This window comes from Lynx canadensis, chromosome C1 (genome assembly GCF_007474595.2).
Source record: "Lynx canadensis isolate LIC74 chromosome C1, mLynCan4.pri.v2, whole genome shotgun sequence".
NCBI lineage: Eukaryota > Metazoa > Chordata > Mammalia > Carnivora > Felidae > Lynx > Lynx canadensis.
The window spans coordinates 153,922,021-153,944,842 of NC_044310.1; the positions used below are offsets into that span (position 1 = coordinate 153,922,021).

General features: G+C 35.0%; 1 protein-coding gene across 1 annotated transcript in view; it reads right to left on the reverse strand.

Moving 5' to 3' along the window:
* SCN3A (sodium voltage-gated channel alpha subunit 3) overlaps nucleotides 1-11,460 on the reverse strand; it is a 114,648-nt gene extending 103,188 nt beyond the window's left edge. Inside the window, exon 1 of the mRNA XM_030327027.1 lies at nucleotides 11,263-11,460. The gene's annotated coding sequence lies outside the window, so the exon portion shown is untranslated. The remainder of the gene's footprint in view (nucleotides 1-11,262) is intronic.
* Between the last annotated feature and the right edge of the window lie 11,362 nt (nucleotides 11,461-22,822).

Genomic DNA, 22,822 nt, shown 5'->3' on the forward strand with positions numbered 1-22,822 from the left:
TCTTCAAGATAAAAACTTCTACACAGTGAGGGAAACAATCAACAAAACTAGAAAGCAACCTGTGAAATGGGAGAAGATACTTGCAAATGATATATCTGATAAAGAGTTTATATCTAAAATCTATAAAGAATTGTCAAACTCAACACCCAAAAAACAAATAACCCAGTTAAGAAATGGGCAGAAGACATGAATAGAAGACATCTAGATGGCTAACACTCACATGAAAAGATGCTCAACATTACTCATCATCAGGAAAATACAAATCAAAACCACAATGAGATTGTATCCCATACCTGTCAGAATGGCTAAAATTAACAACGCAAGAAACAACAGGTGCTGGCAAGGATGCAGAGAAAGGGGAACTCTCTTGCACTGTTTATGAGAATGCAAACTGGCACAGCCACCCTGGAGAACTACTGTTTCTGTAGGTTCCTCAAGAAATTAAAAATAGAACTATCCTATGATCTAGCAATTGCACTATTAGGTTTTTACCCAAAGGATACAAAAATACAGATTCAAAAGGGGTGCATGCACCCTGATGTTTATAGCAGCATTATCAATAATAGCCAAGCTACAGAGAGAGCCCAAAGGTCTATCAACTGATGATGGATAAAGAAGATACGGTGTATATATAATGGAATATTACTCAACCATCAAAAAGAATGGAATCTTGCCATTTGCAATGATGTGGGTAGAGCTATAATGTATTATGCTAAGTGAAATAAATCAATCAGAGAAAGACAAATACCATATGATTTCACTCATATGTGGAATATAAGAAACAAAACAGGTGAACATATAGGAAGTGAGGGAAAAAGAAAAGAGAGGGAAACAAACCACAAGAGGCTCTTGGTGATGGAGAATAAACTGAGACAGATGGAGGGAGATGTGTTGGGGATGGGCTAGATGGGTGATGTATATTAAGGAGGGCACTTGTGATGAGCACTAGGTATAGTATATAAGTGATGAATCATTGAATTCTACTCCTGAAGCCAATATTGCACTGTATGTTAACTAACTAAAATCAAAATTTTTAAAAAGGTGGGGGAAGGAAAATTAATGGTCCCTTCCCTCTTGTGCTAAAAGAGGACAGGCATTAAATAAAGCAATCTGAGGCACAGAAACAAAACAAAACAAGAACAAACCACAAAAAAACAACAACTTGCATTACTTCGAGATGGCAATGCTTTCTTCCTCAAATATAACCTGAATTCCTTTGAGGTTTAAAATTAAGAGGTTTAAGATTTATCTAGCCTGGAACAGAGAGGCTGTAATCACTCCCTTCCAATCAGTTCTAGTGGAATTGGTGTTTGATTTAGATGGGGCTGAGGTTCAGCTGTCACGTGATTCTTCACCAGTGAGGACCCGGCCACGTGAGGGAGCTTCTCTACTAAGCATGCCCCACAAATAGATGATTATAATGCCATGCACTCTGATCACCCTGGCATAGTGCCACAGAAGACAGTGTAACATAATGGATAAGTTTGCCCTGCTCTATCTTTTTAGCAAAAAAGATTTAATGAAAAGGTAAGGAAGAGAGGGAGGAAAACAGGAGACAAATGGAGCCTGCCATTCAGGTAACCTGTATTTTAGGCTTGTGTTTGTCATCAGTTGTTGTGACATATTGAACACTCAACATCTTAGGTGTTCATTGTCCACATCTGTAAACAAGAGGGAGAGGAGGAAAATTGACTAGCTCATTTGTAGTGCCTTTTTTGTCTCTAAAACTCTAGTTCCCGTATCCAGACTCTGGGACTCTGTACCAGACACACTCCAACATCCACAACTTCTGGGAGAATTGAATGATGGGTACAACAATAGTCTTCTACTCTGAGCAACAAGGTCCACTGCATACTGGACCAATCATGTAACTGAGCTAGGCTGTGCTATACTTACTAGAGGCTACCTTCATCTTCAGAATACTTTAGTGAACTTGGGACTTGCTCAGATTTAAACAATGTTTTTTTGATGAATAAATACTATGAATGCCTTGACTAGAGCACAGCTGGAAGGTTGGTTGCTGAAAAGAACGATCCCTCAAATCCTTTCTAACTCTACATATTCAATCCTGTATACATGATTTCTTCATGAAATGGTAATATGAAAAGTCTTCTCATCTGGGGAATTCTACACAAATAGCAGGTTTAAAAAAAACTCACAAAACTATGTCTAATTTTCAGTGAAATATGACAAGTCACTTGGCTAAGTTCCCCCCACCCCCAGCCTCACCACCACCATCCCTGCCACAAAAATAGGGTCTTTTAAAGCCAGAAAAGCTGAAAATATTTCTCCTAGGATCTGAATTCAGGACCCAAAAAGTCAGTGTTTGTTTTTTTCACCTTTCCAGCCACGAAGCACATCATTGGCACCAAAAATTAGAGCAAGGGCCTGTGTGCACCGCCCTGATTTAGGTGTCAGTGATGCCACTCACTATAGCAGGAACACACAGTGGAAGGCCTCTGCATGTAAAGGCAGGAAGGATGCTGTTCAATGCTCAATTCCTTCGAGGCTAAAGACAACCAGAATGCCTCAGGTAAGAAAAAATTACATGTGATGCACGACTTTATTTCAGGAAAGGATTTGCAGCAACCAGCTTGCTCACGAGAGCCAAAACTGGTGTCGCCTGTCTATCCTGGCTCTACCCAGGATGGACGATCTAGCAAGTGAGCCCCTGGCTAACAGAGGGCAGCGATCGTGAGGAGAAATGTAAAAGCTAAAGGGAAAAGATGCTAGAAAGATGCTAGAAAGAACTGGAATCTGTGGCATTCCTGCAATGTTTCAAGCGTGCCACCCGAAATGTCTCCTCAAGGATTTGGGTAATTGAGGATTCTGATAAAATTGCTTCGGCAATATTGAGCATCGAATGCACTCCTTCTTCAAGTGACCCCCCCCTTTAAAAAATTAATAGACTTTATTCTTTCAGGCTAACAAAAAATTTTGATTGGAAAAATACGAAGAGTTACCACATCAAGTGTGCCTTTTTCAGCTTTAAATATTTAGTCCCGAAACCTTTTATTCCGGAAGAATTTAAGAGAATAAGTAGAAAATATTTTCTCACACATAAAAGTCTCTAAATTTAGCTTTCTTGAGGGATATGGACTGTTGAAAAAGTGTGTATTATTTTATGATTAAATTAGTCTCAGAGAGGGGTGCTGGAGACGTGGCACCACTATTGTGCACTTAATGGATGTTTAAAAGAGATGTGCCTTACAATGACTCAGAATAATTTTAGGACACCTGGCAAACAACATGTCCAACAAAAGTATAAGAAAGAGCTCACTTTTGTGGCTTTGGTGGTGTAGCTTAACTCTTTTGTGTTAATTTGCATAGAGATCTGCATCGTGATTTGATATGCTGTGCCACTTTTTATTTATTCCTGATCATTACCCTTTCCCTTTTCAATTGATCTAATTGCTTTTGAATGACAACTTGGAATGGTTTTCCCCAAAGAATCAGGTTAGTTATCACACTTGTCACCATGTTGGTAGAGAGAATGTTTATATCAACAATAAATTTTTCACTCTCTATACTCACTGAATAATTTAAGGTGACCCTTCTTTGCAAAATATTTCTTCTCTGGTTCAGGCTTTAATTTCTATCAACACTTCACTGGTTTATTTTTTTATATTTTCATTGTTGGCTAATCCTAAGTATTTTGTGTATAAAGGTAGGATGTTGATTATTTTTAAGTAAATGATCCAATCCCAGTTTAAGGACCCAAGCATGGTTTTACATACATCCATCATAAATCGAGCCTCAAACAAAATATTGTATTTCTTCTGTTTGCCATAGAAGCACCAGCCCCCTGCTTCAAAATACGGATATTCTCAACCTGAGATTTAACAGATCTTTCCTATCGGGTGGTAATTTTACTGACCAGATTGACAGAATGGTAGGAGTTGTGAAGAAAACATACTTAAGTAGTAATATTAAGTGATACTTATTTAGAGGAAAGACTTTAGGATATAATTTGTCCTGAAGCACATAGAAGATTGTTTTATTAATGGCTACCGCAGTCTCCTCCCAGCTGTGGAAAGGACTGCTGGAAAACGACATAAAAAGCAACTGGGGTGTTAACCCAGTAAATGTCTCCTTAAAGAGTTGAAAAAGCTGACTCATCTTGGTAATGGAATTCCTTTTAAGAAATGCAATTCATTATTAATTCCGCTTAGCTATTAGATTAATTCATTTCTTTCTCATAAATATCACTTTCTGAAAATACACTTTTAAATGCATTTGGCCTTAAGAAATTTGTTGGTTTACAGGTCTGCCTTCCCTCTGAATCTACCACAATTGCAGTTTCAGAAATTAGAAATCAATGTTTTGTTTCCAGTTGGATGACCTGGACATTCAAAGAGTATCTTTCAACAGAAACTCTTATTCGATTATTGAGGGCTTAATTTTCAAAGGAGCAATTTACGAGGTACAGAATAAAAAGAGAACGAAATCTCTGGTTGTAAAAATTGCAGCTCGTGGATGCTTATTTCTGAGTGTGCACAACTGTTTGTATTGTTAGTTTGCACAATACACCATAGCCAGCAGCTGGGTCAACTTTCAGTTAGAGGGAAGGGTAGGAAATTAACAATTTGAAATATAAAACTGCTTAAACATATGGAATAAATACCAGCCTTTTTAACCAAGGAAGAAATGGACAGGAATATATTTTTTTTGTTGTTGTTATTTTCCTAAGCATTTGTGTGTCTCTTTACTGAACACACATCCACTTACTAGAATTTTGAAAGTCATTTCTCAGCTTTTACTTCGCTAGCCAACCTTTCATTAGCTTCTCTTATTTTTCTCTGCCTTCCTTTAGTCAGCTGGTTTCAAGGCTGGCCACATATTTGAACTATACTTGCAGAGCTTTTAAATAAACACTGATACCCAGACTCAGCCCCAGAGAGTCTAATTGAATTGATCTAAAGTGGAGCTGGCATTGCTCTTTTTTAAGCTTCCCAGGTGATTCCACTGTGCAACTAAAGCTTATCATGTTGTACCTCTGTTTTCTCTCAGGATGTTTACGTATCTATTTCCCTTCAAGTGTTCTTTTTCCTCTGTCATTTTTATTAGTGAGTTTTTAAAAATCTAATTTTTTTTCATTTCTCATTTTGTGCTTTTGTCCCCCTGATTTCCCATTTACTGGACAAGAAGTTCTCATCCCAAGTGCATGTATCTGAGGTGTATTCTTATCTAATACTACCAGATTTTTATGTCCATGAAAGAGAATGCGATATGATTGTAAATTATACTTTTGTCTGTTCTTCCAATGCTGATGTAATAATACACTTTAAATTTTGGTATACATATATAAAGATTGATAGTGGACCCCAACACGATTGTTGAAAAATAATATAAGAATGGATTTACTTGAGCTGTAATCATTATTGACTTATTATTAAAGATAATTTGATAAGATATTTTAGAACTTTGAGGCCATATGGGACTCAAGGACATGTAAATATCCTATTAATAATATTTTTACCATTTCACAGCTAAAGGATCTATTTTTGAGTTGTAATGTAAAGACAAATTTTAATAGTTTCAGAACAGGGCATAAACTATCATATCAGTAACATGATAGTGACAGTAAGGAAAGCACTAATAGCAACAAAAAAGGGGGTAAGAAGGATCTATGATGATTAAAATTTGGTGATATAAATATCAGTAGGAAAAACAGATATATGGGAGGTAATGTATAGAACATTCAAGGATTTGAAATGAATGTAGTAGGAAAATCACAGGCAGTTGGTTGAGGCCTGGAATAGTAGATAAGAAATGTGTTATTGTGGCTGTGCCTCGAAATGCAGTCAAGCCATTTCCTCTCCATCAGGTTTATTTTCCCTCACTGGTAAAAATACTGGTTGTATTGGCAAAAGGAAAAAAAAACCCAGCCAAACTCTTTTGGCCATATCCTGCCTGTAGGTATGTTTTGTTGAATCTATCTAGTATTATAAATAATTTGAAATAGATGCCAACGTTTAACAAAAGAGATAATTCTAAAAAAAAAAAATCTGGATTTTTTAGCTTCTTTGGATAAATCGTCTGATTCAACAGTCTCCTAGCCCTAAGATGGAGTTTCCCCTCTTTGTAAAGGGTATGGGCTGTCCAGTTCCTTACTTCTAACCTGGCTGACTTCACTCCTCTTCTTATCCATTTTGCCCATGTAGAAGTTTGGGTTTGTTTCCTTAAGAATTTATTTGTAAGATTATTTCTAGCCATGATGTAAGTTCCATGAAAAGAAAATGCTCAATACTTTGTTTAGGTAGAATAGAAATAATTTACAAAGAGGAAAATGAATGCCACAAGCAAAAACACCGAGGAGACAGAGAAACTAACAAACAGTTGACTGGTTCTTAAATAGAGGCGTAAGCCCTTAAAATGTGTTTTGTTAAGACCTATGCAAGAATATTTTGGATTATAGATCAGAAGCACAATGTCACTTAGGAGTAAAAACTGGGATTTGGTGAATTATTTCAGTCATATCTCTTGGGAAAGGAAAAGGACACAGTGTTCTGTACAACCCAAGTAAGAATAAAGTATATTCTAAATATTAAGAGATTAAAATTCCCCAAAGTAAGCTTCTTGGCAGAAAATGGCCAAAGTTATTTAAAGAGTGACTTCCCATCTTTGAATTCACCCATTGAATAAAACAATATTCAACCACTGTTTAATAATTTAAGCACCATCATTTCTTTCACTTTGTGCCAGCACAGAGCTTAATCACATGAAGGGCTCCCTATATGCAGTCTCCAAAAGGATGAAAACCTAATTCAATTATTACAGAAATAACTCCAGACTTTTAAAAGACTTCTCTGAACTGAAACAACCTCTGAGAATTATCTTCTACAAACCACCACCTAGCATATGCACTGTATGTGTGTGTGTGTATATATATATATACATATATATATATATATGTAAAATATTGTAAACTTGTATATAAGTTACTTTGCAGTTTTTCTCTATTCATATATCTTGGGAAGAAATATCTTTAAAATTCTTTTTATAAGGTCCTTTATCACTTCAAATTCTGAAGAAAAGAGGTAGAGTATAAAAAAAATCAATCAATAAATAAGCTTACCACCTTAAAGCTTTACCACCTTAAAGCTTGTGGTATCCAATAAGCATTCATATAAGTTTTGAAGAATTCTTCTACTGTGGCTAATTATATGTCTGGATATAGATTCAAGTTTTAGGTACCCAAAGAGTTGATACTTGTCAGGCAGTTCATAGAACAAAGCATGTCTTTGCATAATAGGAGAGCCACATTTTCTTTATTGCCATATTATCAAGTAAAATTAACACTAGTCTGCTCTGAAATAGGTATCTACACTCGTTATATCCCATTAAAAGATACCACAGAGTGAAAACTATCATCAGGTAAAACTGAACTAAAAAGTAGCTTCCTAATCAAAGATAAATATATGACCTTGCAACACAAGCAACAATACAACTGGATTTTATCCTTCCCAAATTTTATAATCACCTCAAACAAGAGTCTGCCTCAAGAAGTAATAGTTCAGATATGAGGTTCTATGGTGAATTGCCATTAAAGTTGCTTATGGGGTAAAATTCAAGTGGAAGCAAAGATAATTTAGAATTGAAATTAATCAAAATTTAAAACAGATCCTAAAAGTGCAGAAGTGTACTGTTAATATTAAATTATACTTCAGGGGCAGGTAGGTGATTAATCTTCATAGTTTTGGAAACTTGTAAATCAACCATAAATATTAAGATAGAATGAATAATACGTTTTTAGATGACAAACAAAATACTAATTCCCAACCTTCAATGAGTTCACAATGTTCCTATACATGAATGATAATGAGAAAAAGTAATCTGTACAGCCACTCATGCAAAGAAATTTGACTGTCTAGCCACATGTTCATTCTTTAATGGAAAAGAAAGCATTTATCTTCATATTCTTTTACTTATGACTGCTTTCAGCTAATTTCAACCCTAAATATAAGGAATCACAAAAGCTGGAGTTACCTAGTTTCAAGGAAGATGGACTACCAACAAATTCCAAGCACAGCACTGTGTAACTGAAAAACCTTCCCCTCGTATCTTTAAGCCTCCCGAACTTCTCACATCTGCCCAGTCATGAGCCCATTAAGTCATCTTGGCTGCCATGAAGATGAAAATGACAGTGCGGTTACTTGAGTCAGTTTAAAGAGGCCCAGGGGTGGTTGAAGGGCAGGATTAGGAGGCCTGGGGTGCTGAAAGCACATCCCAGCCGTAGCTCCCTAAGATCCCAGTAGCTGATCTTGACGAGCTGTCAAGAGCACAAAACTGCACGTAGAGAAAACCTTTGGAGGGAAGTAGGGATTTTGCAGTATGCCTACAATTTCATCAGGCACAATTTGCCTCTCCACCTTTTATTGTATCATTAATAAGATTTAAGCAGTAGAGATTTGTGAGTTGATCACAAAGCCAACATCTATGGTCATTTCTGGGATTTAGACTTTGTAATTTGATGGCTATAGTACAAATTATTTGGTATTTAAATGTTCTTGGTGAAACCTAAATTTTCTTTGTGAATCTTTATAGAGGTCTTTTGTCTGATAAGTATATCTGTTAATGCGCAAGTGAAATAAAGCCCCTTGGCCCTATTGTGTTAAAAAGAAGAAAGTCTTTAAAGTGGAGTCCATGATAATATATCATTGTACAAAAGAATGGTCTTCTAGAAGGTATTATGAGAGTTCTTTAAACTCCCAGGAAATGCCCCAGATGTTAGCACTAATCAATATTATTACAAGGAGCACATTTGTTGTTGTTGTTGTCGTCGTTGTTGTTGTTGTTTCAGCAAGGGCACTCTTCTAGGATGAGAATTATCACTTTTAACTACAGAATTTCTTGGCGGTTTCATTCAGTTCTTCCTGTTGTGGTGGAAGATATTATATCACCATCACTATTAATGGGGAACAGGGGAAGAGGGAAGGGTAGGCATTCAATCATGTCCCAGGATATATAATAAGCACTGAACAGACGTTATTTATTTACACAATCCTGCAGCATAGACATCATTCCTATTTTATAGATGATGTAGAGAGGCTTATAAAGTTTAAATACTTTGTCATTTAACAGTGGAACTAGGATTCAGTCCGCCAGCCCTTGCTCTTCCCCACTTCTCCATATTGCTTCCTAGTCATTTCCACCACAGAAGGAAGTGACCAAGGACCTTTAAAACATCTCTATTTCTCTATTTTTCTATCTCCAGGTTTAATGCACCATTAGTGGTAATATACAACTCAGTAAGAGTTGAGGATGTATCATATTACAGTTAAGCTGAGAAATAAATTGGCAAAAATCCAGATAATTAAAAAGTGTCCTCATATATTTTTGATTCTAATAACCCTACAGGCAAGGAAAATGCACGTCAGTGATACATGGTGTCTTTTCTCAGGTGATAAAGCTCATTATTTGTAGCAGAACTTGAATCAAAAACTAAGACTTCCAGCTCAGTGCCCAACCTGTTTATCTCGACTACATGATAAATTACATAAATTACATAAATTATTCTTGACCTTACAAATGAAGTCACTATTAGATTCTTCTAAAGAATAAGATATCCAAACTTATTTGATGTATCGGTTAATCAAAACAGGTTTTATTTTTAAAAATTTTCAAAGAGCAAATTTTGTGAAGAACTCTGTGTACGTTTGCTCTTCACATGGTGACTACATATATAGACAAATAACTAAGAAATTATTACAACTACACTGAAAAAAAATTGCTTGTATTGAGGGCTGAAGTATAAGCATCCATTCATAAATGTAAAACAGTTCAATCAAGACCAGCTCCTGTGTTCACGTAAAACAAAGTTACTCATATTCAGTCACCTGTAGAGAAGCATGGAATATACAATGCACCGAAGCCAATTAACATCCATTTCTGGGAACCCTTTTCCAAGAAACAGTTTTCTTCATATCCTATGGTAGGAGTTCTTCTGATATACACAAGACTCACGGCTTTTCTCTAAGGCAACCACTATTTTATGTTTTTAGGGGGAGTATTATTGTTTGTTACTCAGTGTAAAGTGTTAAGTGAGAAATCAGTATTTGCCCATATCATTAGAAATTACAATTGCTTTTAAATACTCAATGTCTATTTTTAGGCCATTTTGACCAGTACTAACTGGAAACCCAGGTTAAAATCAAAGGTCTTTATTTCACATAGGGCACACACTACTTGGCATGTTGCGGTGAAATCTTGGCATGCAAATTCCTACAAGCACTTATGCCTTTATCTTTGTTCTCATATGCTACATTACACCACCTGTTGTATTAAAAAAAAACTTTATGATATTTAAAACGCTTCTTTCAATTAATGACTATAGATTTTCTGCAAATAACTTCTTCTTCTAAGGATGTGATTGCTAACTAAATGAAGTATTTGTGGTTATGCTATAAAATATTTTAAAGAAAACTACATAAATATATATATTATAAACTAAATAATTATTCCTTTTGGCTCAAGTGGCTCTCTCTGATATTTAATAATCACAATAACCAGTTATTAAATCTATAGAGAAAAAAATAAACAGAAATATATCAAGCTTATAAGAGAATTCATCAAGAAAATATAATAGCCTTTTTTAAGTCAATAAATTAAAAATTAAATATTTAATATAAAAATGAACATATTAAAATATAAAAGAAATAACATATTATGGAACATATAGGGGTGATTTTATTATTAAAAGGTTAAATCTCTTTTTAATGGTTAGTATTTATTATCTTCTTCCCTCCCTGAAAATAGATTATTACACCTCTATATTGTTATTGCTCCCTATACACATGGCCCCTCCAAAGCTGTTAAATAAAAGACTACAGCACAAGGACGATAGTTCCAATTTCACTATAGATTTATGTTTAAGAAATACTGGACACACTGGAATACTGAACACACTGGACATTTAAATAAATGATGTACAGCCACAAAAACCATTAGGTTAGCTTTGTGCAATAAAAAATAATTTTCTTTGAATACAATGAATCATAACCATCTGCATGTTTCAAAAACACGAGATCAGTAATGCCTAGTCTCTACCATAAGTCACCATTTCTAGACAGAGGCTCTATTTCCTTTGAGAGATAAAGGAATAGTAAGCAGTTTACACATCAAATGATGACTTTGGTTGCTGTAATTTACATTAAAACAGCATTAGGTTAAAAATAGCAGCATGAAGATGATTTTAAAAAAGAGAAATGATCTGGTGGCTAGATTCTATGGTGCAGATAATTAAATGTTTTGCCAGCTTACCTGATAAAACAGAGCCTCACAGATCACAGCATAACAAAGCCCCGCATCCAAGATGGTTAGAGTATAAGGTGCCTTCCTCTGCAGTTGTTCAGATTTTTGGCCACAGAGGTCTACAAATTAATTACAATGTTTTTTTTTCTTTGCTTTCTCTGTGGACAAGAAAACAAAGAGACCTTTCCAGAATCCTCTCTGCTTATGCCTCCGCTTCCTGTTCTGAGATTCACTCTATGGTACCCAACATATATCAGAAAACAGCTTTGAGGGGGGGAAGAAAAAAAAAAAAAAAAAAAAAGGCTGACAGCACTCAACATGGTACCGCCATCTACTGGCAGACACACAAAATTGAGCAAAAGGAAAAACATCCTCATTCTTGATCATCAGGTAAAACAGATCATCTCTCCTGCATAAGAGTATGTACAGAGATTCTTTTCCATACTCATTTATTTTCACCTCACCAATATTTTTTCTAAATTTTCTAAATTCACAAACTTTATTCACTCATAAACTAGTACAGTTAAAATAAAACCTACAAATTTCTGTTTGAAAATTTGGATTTTTAGATTACCTTACACCCTGCATGGTAGAGTTTTGCAAAAATCTCTTCTGTGGTCTGTGCTGGTTTTCTGAAAACTTTTTCTTCTCATGGGCTGGATTATTTTCCAAGTGAGTAATCGGACTCCTTAAAGAACTGTGTAATACACATTTACGGATAGACTTTTGCGTTGCTCTTGGTAAGACATTTACAAGAATTAATATCTGAATGTGGAAAAGTATCCTAAGCTTTATTGAGGTCTAGATAACTTAGATCTGTGGATTATTTTTGTGTGTGTGTATATGATGTGAGGAACAATTAATCTTATATGAGATATTTCAAATCAATGGTTATGTATTATTATATCTATGTCTTTAAAGTACTTGAGAAAACATTGTTTATAAGAACATTGAAGCAGGCAATATATAAGCAAAATGAAAATGACTTCATTTATTTATTTATTTGTTTTGAGAAACAGTGGGGGAGGGACAGAGAGAGAAAGAGAGAGAGAAAATTCCAATCAGGCTCCGCACTGTCGGCGCAGAACCCAACATGGGGCTCACACCCAGGAACTGTGAGATTATGATCCGAGCCTAAACTGAGAGCTAGACGCTTAACCATCTGAGCCACCCAGGCGCCCCCAAATGAAAGTGACTTTTAACAGTTTATTAAAAGAGATTTCTCAACTGCTAATCAAAATGCTCTTCGTTTTATTTGACTTTTGATATTTACCTTAGAGCAAACAACTATAATTTTATAAGTTTATCATTAATTAAAATATATTCATATTGACAGAGCACCTTAATATATGTTAGTGCTACCTTAGCTTTGAAAAGACAAAGATAAAAACATACAGTGCCTGCCATCAAGGAACTTACATATAATGAAGAGAGACAAATATAGCAGGTACCATATTATCAAGGCATGTGCTCAAGGAGTGATATTTACTTAGTTTTTCATTCCAGCCCCCATTTTGCCTAATGGCAGAAAATAAATTTAGTCAGTTAGAGGTAGACTGAGTCACTTGAGGCTTTCCCCAATGCTTTCAAGTTTATACTAAGCCAATGTACATTTTTCCTCTTTCATCTTCTCACACAGGGGTTGATTTAAGTCTAAGAATGCTTATATGTGTGGAGAAAGCAGAGTATGATCCCCAGCCTCCCACTTTTCTATGTGGGCATCCAGTGAGGTGTAGAATCCTTGGCACCAATGAGGTGATGATCGTTGGACACCAAAATCCCTCCACACAGACATCTACCAACATGCCCACATTCCCCTTTGGTCCCAGAAATGCATCCATCCAATTTTGCATGGCAACATCCCCTCTTAGTAAACATTACTTACCTTAGGTTTGTCAGCTCTTCCTCTCATGTGACTTTTGTTCCTATCCTTGGGGAAGGAAGGCAGAAACACAAGTAGCAGGTTTCCAGGGCCACGCTGGGCTGTAATTGGTTGATATAAGTTCCACATCTGAGGCACCCCACACCTCCATCTCTGTTCTACTGTTCCATCTCATGGGGCGTGAGGTGCTCTGTGGGCTTCAGACAGGTGAGACACAATCTCTGCTACATTAGAATATTTCAACTTCTCATCTCTTTAATATGTTACCTAGTTCTGGGTGAACAAGCTATGCAGGGGCCACATCAGAGACCCCCTTCATTTGGGTTCCTTTGCTTCTTCACAAACTTCCTTTCTGGCCTCCAAAGAGTTTTGCTTCTGTGCCAGTAGTAAACTGGATCCACAAGTTTTACTCTCAAATCTTCATGTCTTTTACCTAATGTATTATCTGTCTAGGGCTGCTGTAACAAAATACCACACTGAGTGGCTCACACCAATGGAAATTCATTGTCTCACAGTTCTAGAGGTTAGAAGTCCTAAAACAAGGTGTCAGCAGGCCCATGCTCCTTCTGAAACCCGTAGGGGAAGGATGCTTTGTTATCTCTTCCAGCTGCTGGTAGTCCAGACATTTCTGGGCTTGTGGCAGCATAACTGCAGTCTCTATTTCCATCTTTCCATGGCATTCTCCTTGCATCTCTTGCCATAATCTTTCCTCTGTGCATGCTTGTCTCTGTGTCCTAATTTCACCTTTTTATAAGGACACCAGTCATTTTGGATTAGAGTCCACCCTAATGATCTTATGTTGACTTGATTATCTCTGTTAAATCCCATTTCCAAAAGGGTATATTCTAAGGTACGGGGATTAGGATTTCAATATACCTTTTTTTTTTTTTTTTTTGAGAATGGAGAGACACAATTCAACTTATAACACTTAAGACTGAAACCTTTTAAATTTAAAATACAAGAACTTGATGATCTTGTATCTGTTTCCCATGACAATTCCACTTAGGAAATAATGGCTTTGATATCTGGCCAGAATTTAGGGGGAGTAGTAGGGGGTGGGGGAGGACTTCAGGTAATTGTGTAGCAATTCATTAGTAACAGCAACAAAAACAAAAACCAACGTTTATTGAGTATTATGTGTCAGATATCTTCTAAAGTACTTTGAGTATATTCACTTAACTCTCACCCATAGGAAATATTATACACATTTAACAGATGAAACAAATATGGAGGGAAGTAAAACTACATCAATTAGTACTTCATATATCATATTACTACACATGTGACACCAATATGTACCAAGTCCTGAAGAAGCATAAAGGAAATGAGTTTTATTAATTTAGACCACTACTACTCACACATTTAATGGAAACTCATGATATTTTACTATTTCGTTGTATAAGTTTTCTGTCATGAAATATTTCTATTCTAGGAACTTGTACCTTTTTTTCTCTAGTCACAGCCAGATTATCCTTGTTCACCACTACTTTACTAAATGTTCATTAACTCTGCTAGTACCTAGCACCCTATACTAATTTCTCTACTAGTTATAATACTTAAAAGCATATTCATTCTGATGCCCAATTTTGGGCATACACCCAAAAGAGCATATCCATATACTCAAGACTTTCCTGATAGTGTTTTCTGGTGGTTCTTGTAGGCATATGCATGTGTGTGTGTGTGTGTGTGTGTGTGTGTGTGCACGCATGCATAATCTATTGAATTATTCCAGGGACAATGAGATGGAATTACCATAGGATGGAATTTTGAGGAAGAAAAAGAAAATGCAGCTCTATAACAAATTTAATAGAATTATAACAAATTTAATAGAACTGTTACAAATGTAATAGAATTGTGTAACTATAATAAACATCAATACAAATTAAAAATATAATTTAATAGTATTCCCATGTTATTATGGTAATATTACTCTCATCTGATTTATATATTCATTGCTAATATTTTTAATTGCTTCACTAGATCTGCCAATGATTAACAATTATTCTGAGTATCCAAACCTAATTTAGAATTCCCTTTAAAGGTTTTCTAGATCTCTCCCTCTCATTTCCATTTCCACCTTACATTTTGGAACGGTGGTTCCCTAGGTGTAGTCCAAATGTAAAAATAGTATAAATGTAAATATGAAGAATCAAGACAATGTATGAAACTAAGATAAGTATATACATACTATAATTAATATCCTGGAGAAATAAAAATATATATTATCTATGAAGTGGGAATGGGATATCTTGGAGGGATAATAAAGGTTAATAAAGAGCTTCCATAAATTGTATATACCATAGATAAAGCAAGAAAAAATCAGTAGTTTGAAAGAAAAATATCAAACACATCTTTTAGAAAGTTGAGCTAAACACAAGGATATGAAAATATGATAGGAAAAAAAGAGAGAGAGAGCATCAATTCCCACAATAAAAAAGAAAAAAAATAGATGCATTATAGGGAAATTTTCCAGAAATGAAAAGGATCACCAAGCATTCACTTGATCAAAAGGAACACACATTGAGATGCAGTATAAAATTTCAAAATATCAAAAATAAGAAAACAAGAATAAGATCGCCATCAGACTTACCAATAACAATAACTGATAGTAGGAAACAAGGAAGGATATCAAAAGTTGCAGAGAACACTGTTTTATAGTTTTGTTCCCAACCAAGATGGCATATCAAATCTTGCATGAGAACCAAATAAAGGTATTTCACATAATCTAACCAATAAAATTTTAGCTTCTCTATATCCTTTTTCGAAAAGTCATTTGAGAATATCCTCCAGCCCTCCCTCCCAAAAAAAGGAAAGGGAGAAGGAAGGAAGGAAGGAAGGAAGGAAGGAAGGAAGGAAGGAAGGAAGGGGAAGGGAGGGAAGGAAGAGAGAGAGAGAAAGAGAGAGAGAGGAAGAAAAGAAAAGAAAAACGAAAAGAAAAAGAAGAGAAAAGAAAAAGAAAAAGGAAAAGGAAAAGAAATAGGAGAAGGAAAAGAAAAAGAAAACCAAGAAAGACATGGCATCCAGAAAACACTCAAATTCATCTATGAATCTGCCTAGTGAGGAGTAACATCCTATCCTAGAATAGAATTTTTGTGGAGGCTGAAAATAGAATCAGTCCACATTGTAAGATGGAAACAAAGGATATCCACAAAGGAAATCTGATGTAAGTATGAAACATAAATGGAATAATTAATTCCTTTTTGTTTCCTGTTGATATGATGCATTAATTCATTTTTGAATGTTGAACCAATCTAGGCCATATTTTAATAACTAGTTTGAACAAGATAAGAAAAACAAATGATAATTCTTGTGCCAATATACCTTACAGCAAAAAGAAAAGTAAATAAATGTCAGTAAAGAGATCTTTACTCTTTTTTTGCTAAAGAAGTTCATTTTATGTGGGCAGAATTTAGCATTTTAAATACAAAAGAGAAAGAGGGGAAGTGACCAGAAGGCTGATATAACTTACTATGATTCTAACATCACTGTGGCTTTTATGCTTCCCTTCTGCAGATGGAATGACCAGTGATTTTCAGGTCTTCAGGAAGTGATACTGAGGTTTATGTAAAATAGTTATTGGTTACACGTGTAGGACTTCTGGAACCTTAGTAGTATTTGACAAAACTTTGTAAACATATCCTGCATAAATCATAGAAATTCAGAGTAGAATAGAGCTAATAGCCTTCAGTTAGATCTTTCGAATTGGTCTCTTTATTCCTTCCGCCTCTGGTTCCTCGAGATCTTCAAAAACTTTGTGGGTAGAGCTCTGACCCTAATGGCTCTGTTTCAATTTCATAAGCTTTCATAGCCAAAAAAAAAAAAAAAAAAAAAAAAGGCTTCTTTATAACATCTATAAACTTTTTATAAAATTCCCAGACCCAGGCCTCATTTTCCTGTTCCCTAGACCATTATTTCCAAAACAGTGTTTAGAGGAACACTATTGTCCTGTTGGACCAGTGACACATGATTACATACCTACCAGAATGATTAAATTTAAAAGGCTAGTAATATTAAGTATTGGTGAGGATCTAGAGCTATAGAAACTCTCATATACCACTCATAAGAATGTAAATTAGTACAATCACTTTGAAAAACATCTTGGCACTATCAACTAAAGCTGAACCTAAATTTAGTCTGGAAGCCAATGAGTTCTACTCTTAGGTATATACTTGACAGAAATGTGTGCATATATGCAAGAATGTATAATACAAGAGTACAGCACTATTGAGAATCACTCATAAGAAATAATAACCCAACATCCTTCCACAGGAAAATGGATTAAATAATTATTATATATTCTTAGTTCATGATATTGTACATGGATGAAAATGAAGGAACTAAAACTGCTTCCGGAAACATGATGAATTTCACAAATATAACACTGAGCAGAAAGAAGGCAGACACAAATAAATAAGACATTGTGGGTCTTCTTATTAAATTTAAAAACAGGAATAATGAATTCTAATATTAGAAGTTAGAATAGTGAATTCTCTTGAGATAAGGTAGACTTTGGTAAGGATTGGTTCACATTGGGGATGATCTGGGAACTGCTATAATCTTATTTCTTCACCTGGGTGGAGATAACACAGGGATTCACTTCATGATCATTAACTGATTCAAACATTTATGTTTGGGACACTTTTTTATATGTGGGTTAGACTGAATTTTTTTTAAAATGCACATTAAGGGTTTAACAGTTGTCACTTCTCATGGGAGAAAGGGAATGATGAAATGTATGGAAATTTCAGGACTTGCTCTGTATATTTCTGTTCTGTTTGAAACTTGTGCAATTATATATGTGTGTGTATTACTAGTGTAATTTAAAAACATTTAAAAAATTAAAAAGGTGTGTGTGGGAGCCTCAGTAGTTTGAGCATCCGACTCTTGGTTTCAGCTCAGGTCATGATTCCAAGGTCCATGGGATCCAGCCCTGCATTGGGCTCCTTGCTGAGTATAGAGCCTGCTTAAGATTCTCTCTCTCACTTCCTCCACCCCTCTTGCCCACTCTCTCTCTAAAATTAAAAAAAAAAAATTAAGACATTAAATATATACCTTCATGCCATATACACTTACTCTCAGTTTTTCCCTTTTGAGTCTAGAATGGATCCCTTCTTCTGTTTGAAGAGCTCCTACAGTCTGTTTTCTTCTAAAAGGCCTCATTCATGCTCATATTCAGATTTAGTGCTTCTGCCTTTAGTCACCCTGGTAGCAAAGCTACCTACCACTTTGCTTGCATTTATTTTTATTATTATCAATTTAAGTAAACATAATTCACAATATGTTCTCTGTACCTTTACACCTATATAGTCCATTTTAGATCTTAATCTCCTGCTGGTAAATACTGACACTAACTCATGTTTGCCCAGTGTTTCACGTATAAGGTGTTGTAAATTACAAAAAGGAATAATGGTCTTCTTCTGATAAAAGATAAAATGCAGTACTTTTACATGCATTACATCTTTTTCCTTTATAATATCTCCAAAAGTTGAAAAGTATAGATATTTTTCACATTTTTAAGGTGATAAAAATTGGTACAGAAAAGCAAAATTACATAGTGTTAAAAATTGGTCTAACAAACAGGATAATTGTCAATTTAAAGTCTACTCAGTAGACAAAGTGATTTTATATCAAGGACTCAAATATCTCAGATATAATAAGTGTCAAATATTATCTATTAGGTGTGCTTTGATTCAGTAATATTAAAATATTTTACCCTTATATAAAAGAATAATTCAGTAAAAATACTCTACTTTCAAGTGGTTTCCAATAGATTCCTCTCCGTGTTGTTACTATACAACTATGTAATTGCAATTTTGTGAAGGTACGTTGGCCACTCTACCTTTTTAGTTGCTATTCCCTTGGTTTGAAATTTCTTTCATTGCCCTTATCATCCCCATTTCCCTCCAGTACCTGGTCACTGCTATTTATTCCTAAAGACTCAGGATAATAAACTTGATATCCTGTCCTTCTCTCCCCATAAGTGGTTTACAAATCCTCATCTACATTCCCCAGAGTATATAGGTAGCATTCTTTTATTTGTTTTTTTTTTTTATCATATTGTATGGTAGTATTTTTCATACTGCATTATAAATATTGGCTTGTCTGTCTCCAACCATCCTATTCAACACTCTCCTATACAAGTCTGAGTTCCTTGAGAGTGAGTATTATACCTTTATATTTCCTTTTCTTTATTAATACAATGCCTGGCACATAGTAGGTGCTCAATAAATATCTGTTATGCATAGGATGGTATTGTGTGACTATAGATTCCTTGGTGTATTATTTACCTCTTGCATTTAGAAAGCCAGTAATGAAGAAAGCTTTGTCATTTAACACCAGAGTTAGAACAAGATTTTACTCTGTTTTTAAAAGGTAGGCAAATTTATTCCACCTCACCAATAGTGTGACAACTGTGGTAACTTATACCTAAGTGCAAAGTATCAACTTACCTATAACTTTTCAATATTACCTTTCATACTAATTGGAAGTAAGAATATGTCATCCATTCAAATGACTAAATGTTCTTAGATGCTTGAAAATCCCCTTTGTTTACCATGGATTTCATTACGACATAAGACAGATGTGAAGCAGATAAGGCCAGGAATTGGACATACACTTTTCTGCTTCTCTCAGGAAAGATCACTGGATAATCTGTTTACCCATATGCGCACATACTCTCCACTCTAGGGCTTTGTGACTAAGCAACAGGCTTTTTTTTTTTTTTTTTCCTACACAAACTTTGTTAGTGTGACACTGTCAGGGTGTCAGATCAGCTAAGCCAAAGGGAAAAATAGTGTTGTTTTTTCCATGAGCTCTTAGCATCTAGTGCTAATTATAAGCAAGCACTTAGAAAATTCACTTATACAATTAGAAGTGAATAATTATACTCATTCTGTCTTCTAAAAGTTGATGCATACAAGTAACTATGTCCAAATCTATGCATGATTAAGTCAATATGAGAATAATTAAATTGTTAATTTAATATGCTCTCTTTTATTTTTTGACAATATTTATTTGACCTTACATTACATTTTTACTTTTTGTTTACCATTTTTCAACTTTACCACAATAAAATAGGAAACCCTACTTAGATATATATCCTCTGTCTAGAGAGTGTACTCTTTGAAAAACTTTATTTTATGTAAGATGTATTTTTTTATTTACATTATCAATTTTAAAAGAGGAATTTCACCAAAAAAAATTCCTCAGAGTTTGTATGTTCACTTTATTGGTAATCAAAGGAATTATTTTTAAGCACTTTCATCACAATTGAAATTATATATTCATATTTCAGAAAATTACTCTAGGTTTACAAAGGTAAATAGACTAATGCAATTTTCCAATGTGCTATGTGCAGGGACACTGGTTGTTAAGAAAACACGAATATAGGGGGTTAGTTGGACGAATTAGGAGATGCTAATGAGGAGAAAGCTAGAAAAGGAACAAGGCACAGCATTTTATTAAGGCACTCCATCTAATAGACAGAGGCCAAGAGGAAAGGCAGAGAGACTCATAGAATGTTACTGTTGTAAACCTGAGAAGGAGAATGGTATGCATAAATTGATGGAAGTGGAGACGGACAAAAGAATTTGAATTTAAAAGGTGTTATCGAGTTTATGTTGTGTATGTGATTTTCAATCTATGTTCAGGTGTGCGAAAAATATTATAGATAGTAATTTCAACTTCAGTGATTACTAGGGCACCTTCACCCATCATATCAAAGTTCCAGAGTCTTTCATAGGACAGAGGCATGAAGGTGGAGATGAGGGGTTCAATCTTTGGTCATATATTTGCATAAGTTGCAATAATTCATGTACTCAATTAAATATAATTGAGTGCCTGCTGTTTGCTGGGAACTGCTTTTGGTGCTTAGAACATAGCAATAAACAAAACAAAGATCCCTGCCTTCATGAAGCTTATTTTTAGGGCAAGGAGATATAGACAATATATAATAATCATAATAAATTAATTAGATATAATATGTTAGAAGATGATTAGTGCTGAGTAAAGAAATAAAAATTAAAATGTAGTGAAAGGGATTAGAGTAGTTAATGGAGGGGTGACTGGCTGTCTCAGTCGGTGCAGCATGCGACTCTTGATCTCAGGGTTTTAAGTTCAAATCCTGCGTTGGGTGTAGAGATTACTTAAAAATAAAATATTTTAAAAAGTAGTCAAGGGTTTGGGGGATTATAATTTGAAGCTGGATGATCATACAGAATGGTTTATTAAGATTATAAAATTTAAGCAATAGCTTGTGTCTTTGACAAATTTTGTCCTAATATTTTATGAAGTTGGGAATCTTGGTGCTTATGTTTACATCTTTTAGGTATAAAATTCAGCCATTCCTATTTAGGTCTTGGTCCCTTTCCAGGCTGCTACTAGAGAAGAGGACCCAAATTTCTGTTTTTCAAATATCTACTGCTCTCAATCTAAGCATCAGTTTAAGGGGTCTCTGTTGAGATCCCTTGTTCCACTGTGCATTTATGACCTCTTATTTTCTACTTAGTTTTCCAGCTTCAGTAGTTGTGACAAATTTTGGGGTGCATTTGTTGTAAACCTTATGTGCTTTCTCAGAGTACCTTGCAACTCTCCTTCTTTCTCTTGCTTGCTGTCTACCTAGACCAGGTTCCCCTTCTTTGGACTAGAAACAAACACTATAATATTCAAGGTAGGGCATTGATTTTCCTGAGTGGCTGCTGAGTGACTAGATGATGCAACATAGAAATGCAGGTAGTTAGCTTTCCATGGCATCAACCTTGACCAAAAGTAGTAAGTCCTACTGAGTGTCCAAACCAAAGCATGAAAGAGATACCACATTTCCTTACATTCTATGAACATATTTTATTTAGACTATGGTGCCCCATCCAACTGAAGTGACAGGAAATTCAAACTGTTACTTTTAGGATTTGTTGTCTCCCTCTGCCATCACCCAAAAGTGATGTCTCCAAGGTCTTACCCAATGTCATTAGCCTTCTATTTAATCAGTTTGCTTATTAGGTTTTCATTGATTTAACTACCTGTCCTTCAACCTCTCTGATACCGTGGTATAAAATATATGACCATAAAAATACAATGTCTAATATTTTTAGTGGGCATAGTGACTGGCACTGTGTTAAGTGCTTCACATGTATTATTTTCATTTAATCCTCACAACTCTATGTGGTAAGTGTTGGTATTGTTTTCATTTCATTTTTAAAGATGTAGAAATTGAGGCTCTAGGAGGTCAAGTAATGTGACCGAGATTACACAGCTGGTGAATTTGGGATAAAAAATGTCAGTAGTTACTGAGGTTTGATTCTTATGGTAAGGAATTTGGAAGAACTACTTTGCTCTCTTTTTGCATTTATTGTATATAAACATGTATTATAATTGTTAAATATTGAAATCACCTGGTAGATTGTAAGTTTCATGGAAGCATAACTATCTTACGCGTCCTTGTAATCTCTAAATTTTATAATGTAGTCCCTTGTATGCAACAGTTTATGTTTTAAACAATTACGGAAAAATTGGGACAAAACCATAAAATAAATTACAATCAGATATCTCTGAAGAAATTATTACTTCTTTGACAACAAAAGAGGTAATACATTTTGTAATGCTGCAGCATTTCTCATCTGAGACCTAATTAAGGAACTTGGGGGGAAAGTGGTAAAATTAAAAGCCACAGACAGCAGGAGTGCTCATATC